This window comes from Tamandua tetradactyla, chromosome 11 (genome assembly GCF_023851605.1).
Source record: "Tamandua tetradactyla isolate mTamTet1 chromosome 11, mTamTet1.pri, whole genome shotgun sequence".
NCBI lineage: Eukaryota > Metazoa > Chordata > Mammalia > Pilosa > Myrmecophagidae > Tamandua > Tamandua tetradactyla.
In genome coordinates, this window is record NC_135337.1 from 99,352,198 (window position 1) to 99,359,343 (window position 7,146).

Consider the following 7,146-nt stretch of genomic DNA (forward strand, 5'->3'; position numbering starts at 1 on the left):
TATATATACCTTGCTTGATGACTCTGACTCCATCAAATCCATATTTTCATTTCTACAAATGGAAATATACTTAGTTAGGTATACTTATGTAGGTAAAGCCAGCATGATATGCATACGTATTTTCACACTCTTCTAATAATATTTCTGTTTTGTATTAGATAGACTAAAGAACTCTACCTTTAATAATACAAGAATACTTACCATGAGCCAAAGTTGGTGAAAAACTACTTGCAGCATTATCTGTTTAGAAATACATCAACTTGAAATTTTTTCACAGAAAAAAAAAAATCTGTAGTCTGTTTAAGAAGCCTGAACTTTCAGCAATATAATAATTAAAATCCTTTGAAATAACTTGCATTTACTTTTTTGTATATGAATGTCTAACCTAAACATTTATTTTGGGTCATATTCAAATAGAAAGCTCTCTTGGAAATTAGGATTTCACAAGCTTACCAAGAGGCTACTGTGAATGCAGGCAGAACAGTGTATCTCTTGCTTTTCACCATGATAATGCCATGGTACCCCTTATACTAAATGTTGCTGGTAATGCACCATTTGATCATCTCTGGGACCAATTTCTGTTAATTGGAATGATTCCAGATGCAAGTTTGAAGACTAATGTATGTTAGGTTTGTAACAGAGTTGCTTTCCCCATAGAAAACCCATAATGTTAAGCAACATATTTTGGTCTTCTTTCTGATGTTTTCATTGATGATTAGCTAAGAGGGAAGGAAGGCATACCTAGAGATATATTTAATTAACCTGTGGCTGAAAAGCCAGATCCTTAACCATTGGGGATAGAATAGCATACTTTTCAAAATGACACATTTTTATATGTAAAATGTGACATTGTCATTGGAGTAAAGATTGTCTATTTCAAAAAATTAGAATACAATAAAATTCAAATAGGAAAATTAAGTATTGTTGACTCCCAGATGTATTGTCTTCCAATTATTTTCCTTTGTGCATATAATGTTTACTTTTAGGTATACTTATGTATTTATATATATTTTATCACACTGCATTTTCACAAAAATTCTGATTTTATTATTAAATATATATGATACACTTTGACCTATGTTATATGAGACTTTTGTAAAGCTCACACATATTGTATTTTGTATTGGCTGGTACTGTATAACTAACTTATTACTAGGAATGTACAACAGCTGATAAATGGGCATTTTTTGGCACCAAAAGGAAAAAAACGGTGGAGTTTCATCTTTCAGATTCACCACTGTCACTTACAACAGTCATACTGTTGTATTAACCAAAACAATGTTCGTGCAACTTGTGCAGTGTATTGCCTTATATTTAAAGTAACATGAGAGAAGAAAGTAAAAATTAATGTTGAGTTGAATAAGCATTTATAGTAAACTTAATGGTTGATACCTGACTTCATCTCTATATAACAAGATAGGGCATCTGGTGAATCTTGCATTAATGAATGATAATAAAGTAACTTTCTCTGTTGGTTTATAGTCAACTCAGACAAGGAAAACTGTTTATACTGCAGAAGTTTATGAGAGAATTTGATAGATATATGGATCAAGGCATTAAAAATATTGTATTATATATTTAATTAATTTTGAAAACAGAATTATTCACTTCATCAAAAATTCAGTAATACTGAGGAAAGTTCTCTTGGAGTACAAAAAGCTAGCATTAACTAATTTTCACAATAGGTGTTTTCTGCATTTAATGCAATGTAGAGAAAGATGGAAAAGTTCTATGTTAATTCCACTTCAATGAGACTTGTCTATGCCCTTCCAAATCACCATGCATGAATTTTTCATCACAGCATTGAAATTGGTTTTTATACTATTAATTGTACTTTGAAATATATTAGTAAAATTTGAAAAGAGGATAGTTCTCAAATTAAATTTATGAATAATTTTGCTGTAATTTATTGGTGGGATTCTGGTATGTCATCTCAAATAGTAAAATAATTAGGTGGCAGTGCCAGGAGTAAGAAATACAATGGAAAAATATGACTCCTTTGTCCTATATTTCAAGAATATTATTGAAAAATTTTACCCATATCTCATTCCATTATATTGCAAGTATTTTACTAGGGGATAAAGTTCACCTACTTAAAATACCTTTAATGATTTTAATATTACTATGACAAGTTCTAAACAACCAATATTGCAGCTTATGACACTCCAGGATTCTGTATGCACACAGAAACTTTTATAGCAATAATTCACAGTGCTACCATGATCAAAACTTCAGAAAATAGATAAAAGGATTCTAGCAATTGAATGCACAATCAAGAAGATTCCACTTAAAATTGTTAGGAAAATGACACCTTTTCCCCACATCTTGCCCTGTGCTTTTATGGGGGTCCCTGGCTCTGTTTACAGTGTTACCTTATGGTGAACAGTGGAGTGCATGTAGAGTCCAATCTATCCAATGGCTGCTTGAAATACAGATCCAGGGCACTCATCTATCTTTTCCTCCCTCAGTACTTGCTATGCAGTCAAAAACAGCTGGCAGACAGTAAAAGCAGTATAATAAGAAATTTTGAAATGCTACCTGAGGTAAAGTATTCCTGGATTTGTGACATATACTAGAGTACCCTGAGGGTGGTGCCAGTCCAAGCAGAATCCCTCCTTCAAGGAATTCAGGCCCCAGGGACTGGAAAAGAGAAACAATCAAGGCCCACCTACTTCTTCACCTCTGTCTCAACCATGCATCTTTCAGGGAGAATCTACTGAAATTAAAAGCATGGCATCACTTTAAGTTGGTGGGAAGCTGCGTGGGCATTCAAGCAATGCAAGCTGGACAGAATCAGAAAAGCACAGACTCTAGAGCTTCACAGTAAATTCTGAAAACTTGCTGGATCTCACCCTTATGGAAAACTGATGCTGGATACTCTCTCTTTTTGAGAGGTAGACCTGTCTGGTCTGGGAAAATCTGACTTAGGTATATAAGATCTGAGGAAATCCTCCTCAGAAAAAAAAAGTGTTCCATATAGGCAGGGCAAGAAACAGAAAAACTGACAAGTTTTGATAAGTTAAACAAACTTAGACTAGGGGTCTAGAATAAGTTGAACTGAATGTCAAAGAATAGATAGAGAATGAAGCCATCCAGCAGGAAAACTCTAGGTAAAAGAGTGAAAACAAAATTCAGAATAAACTAATTAAGGAAATCAAATGCCTAGTCATCATCAGAAAATAAGAAGTCACACTGGGAAAATTGAAGATATGGCTCAGTTAAAGGAACAAATCAACACTATGAAGGAGATACAGGATTCAAACAACTAATTCAGGATGTTCAATAAGACATGTAAAATCATATCAAAAATCAAATCACTGAGTTGGGGGTGGCTACAAAAAAGACAATGGGCAGACTACAGAAGAGCTTGAATGTCTGAGAAAGCAAATTGCAGAACTTTTGGGAATGAAAGGCAAAAATAGAAGAGATGAAAAATACAATGGAAACCTACAGCAATAGATTACAAGAGGTAGAAGGAAAGGTTCATGAACTAGGGGACTGGACATCTGAAATCCATAACACAAAAGAAAATACAGGAAAAAGAATAGAAAAATATGAGCAGAATCTCAGAGAGTTGAATGACAACATAAAGCAAATGAATATATTTGTTATGGTTGTCCCAGAATGAGAAGAGAAGGGAAAAGGGACAGAAAGAACAAGAGAGAAAATAATCATTGAAAATTTCCCATCTCTTTTGAAAACATCATAATACAAAACCAAGAAGGACAGCATAACTGAAATGGAATAGATTCAAATAGACCTACTAAAAATATTAATCAGATTATCAAAGAACAAAAATGGGGAGGAAATTCTGAAGACAGTAAGAGAAAAGTGGTTCATCAAAAGCAAGGAATGCTTGATAGGACTATGTGGACATTTCTTATCTGAAACCATGGAAGCAAGAAGGTAGTAGAATGGTGTATTAAAGATACTGAAAGAGGAAAAACTTCTAACCAGAAATCCTGTATCCTGCAAAACTGACCTTCAAAAGTGAGGTGGAGTTTAATATATTTTCAGACAAATAGACACAGAGAGAGTTTGTTAAACAAGAGACCTGCTCTACAAAATACTAAAGGGAGCACTGCAGGTAGATAGGAAATGGGAGAAGAGACAAATCTGGAGAAGAGTGTAGAAATGAAGATTTACAGTAAAGGTAAAAAGATAAAGAAAATTATATATGACATATAAAATCAAAAGAAAAAATGATAGAATAAATTGCTACCTTTTCAGTAAAAACACTGAATGTGAATGGATGAAACTCCCCAATCAACAGACCTAGGTAGAATATAATAAAAACAAGATCCATTTATATGTTGTTTACAGGAGACTCAATTTAGGCACAGGGACAAAAATAGGTGGAATGTTAAAGGTTGAAAAAATATATTTCATGTGATCAACAACCATAAATGGGCAGGGGTAGCAACACTATCTAACAAATTACACACCAAACATGAACCAGTTAAAAAGACAAAGAAGGACACAGTGTGTTAATAAAAAGAACAATTTAACAAGAAGCATAGTAATCACAAATATTTATGTACCAAGCCAGAGTGCTCCAAATACATGAGGCAAACTGACAACACTGAAGGGAGAAGTAGGCACCTCTACCATAATAGTTCGAGAATTCAACTCCCCACTCTCATCAATGGATAGAACATCTGGACAGAAGATCAATAAGGAAACAGAGATTTTGAATAATATGATGAATGAACTAGACTAGACTTCAACATTTACAGAAATTTACACCCCACAACATCAGGATATACTTTTTTTTTATAATTGCTCATAGAACATTCTCAAGAATAGACCATATTGTGGGTCACAAACCAATTCTCAATAAATTTAAAAAGTAGGAAATTATGCAAAATTCATCCTCAGATCTTAATGAAATGAAGTTGTAAAAGAATAACAAGCAAGGGCCAGAAAATTCACAAATATATAGAGGCTACACACTCTGAAACAACCAGTATGTCAAGAAAAAAAATTAAAAGAGAAATCAGTAAGTCTCTCAGCAAATGAAAATGAAACTATAACATGTAAAAATTTATCAGTAGGACCGTGCAATAGTGGCTCAGTGGCAGAATTCTCACTTGCCTTGTTGGAGACCTGTGTACAACACCCAGTCTCTGCCCATGCAAAAACAAACTTATTAATGAAATAAAGGCAGTTCTGAGAAGGAAAGTTGTCACCTTAAATACCTGTATAAAAAAAGAAGACAAAGCAAAAATTGAGGAATTAACTGTTCACTTGGAAGATGTGGAATTAGAACTTGGAAGACATGGAAATTAACTGCTCAATTGGAATTAACAGTTCCCTTGGAAGACATGGAAACAGAACTTGGAAGACGTGGAAATAGAACTAACCCCAAAGCAAGGACAAGGAAAGTAATTGCAAAGATCAGAGTAGCAGTAAATGAAATTGAGACTATGAAAACAAATTAGAAAATCATCAAAAGCAAAACTTGGTTCTTTGAGAAAATCAATAAAATTGATTGAGCTTTACCTAGGCAGATGAAAGAAAGAGAGAGAGAGAGAGAGAGAGAGAGAGAGAGAGAGAGAGAGAGAGAGAAAGAGAGAGACATGGAGCGACAATAATTACCATCAGATATGGAAGAGGGGACATAATGACTAACTCCACAGAAACAAAGGAGGTAATGAAAGGATAACATAAGAAACTACAAAATAACAAACTAGACAATGTACATGAAGTGGACAAGTTCTGAGAAAGGCATTAACAATGAATGTTAGCTCAAGAAGTAATAGACAACCTCAATTCAAGAGATTGAACCAACCACAATCAAGAGATTAAATCAGTTGTTAAGATGCTTCACCCCCAAAAAAGTTCCAGAACTAGATGGTTTCACATGTGAATTTCAACAAACATCAAGAATTAGTATCAATTCTGCTCAAACTCTTCAAAAAATGAAGAGGAAATCTACCTAACTCATTCTATGAAACCATCACCCTAACACCAAAGCCAGACAAAGATACTACAAGAAAAGAGAATTACAGACAAGTCACTTTACTGAATATAGATTCAATTATCTTCAACAAAATACTTGCAAGATGTTTTCAATAGCACATTAAAGGAATTATAGATGATGAAAAAGTGGGATTTCTTTGAGATATGCAAGCCTTGTACAATGCAAGAAAATCAATTATTATAATACACCATATCAACAACTCAAAGTGGGAAAATCAGGCGATTATTGCAATCAACGAAGAAAAGTTTGAAAATATTCAAATTCATTTTTCTATGAAAGCATTTCAAAGGATAGGAATAGAAGGGAACTTCCACAACATGATGAAGAGAATGTAGGAAAAATGCACAACTAACATCATCCACAATGGAGAAAGACTAAAACCTTTCACTCTAACATCAGGCACAAGACAAGGGTGCTGACTGTCAACATTTTACTCAACATTGTGCTGGAGGTTCTAGCCAGAGCAATTAGACAGGAGAAAGAAATACAAGGTATCAAAATTGGAAATGAAGTTAAAAGTCTCACTATTTGCTGATAACATGCTACTGTATGTCAAAAAAAACCCAAAATTGGGCGGGCCACGGTGGCTCAGCAGGCAAAAATGCTTGCCTGCCATGCCAGAGGACCCTGGTTCAGTTCCTGGTGCCTGCCCATGTGAAAAAAAAAAACCCAAAATCTATAACAAAGCTACTGAACTAATAAATGAGTACAGAAAATTATAAGGGTATAAGATCAAACCCCCAAATCAGTAGTGTTTCTATACACTATTGATGAGCAATCTGAGGAGGAAATCAAGAAAAAATTCCATTTACAATAGTAGCCAAAAGAATCAAATATTCAGGAATCAACTTAACTAAGGATTCAAAAGACCGAAACAATTTCTTTGAACAAGAAATTGTTAAAAGAAATCATGGAAGACCTAAATAATTAGAAGAGCATACTATGTTCATGGAATAGAAGATTAAATATAGTTATGATGTCAATTCTACCCAAATTGATTTATAGATTCAATGCAATACCCAATAAAATTCCAAATTACCTTGCAGAAATAGAAAATCAACAAACAAATTACTTAGAAATGTAGAGTGCCCTGAATACTTAAAAATACCTTTAAAAAGGAAAATGAATTGGAATCTCTAACACTGCCTGATTTAAAGCATATT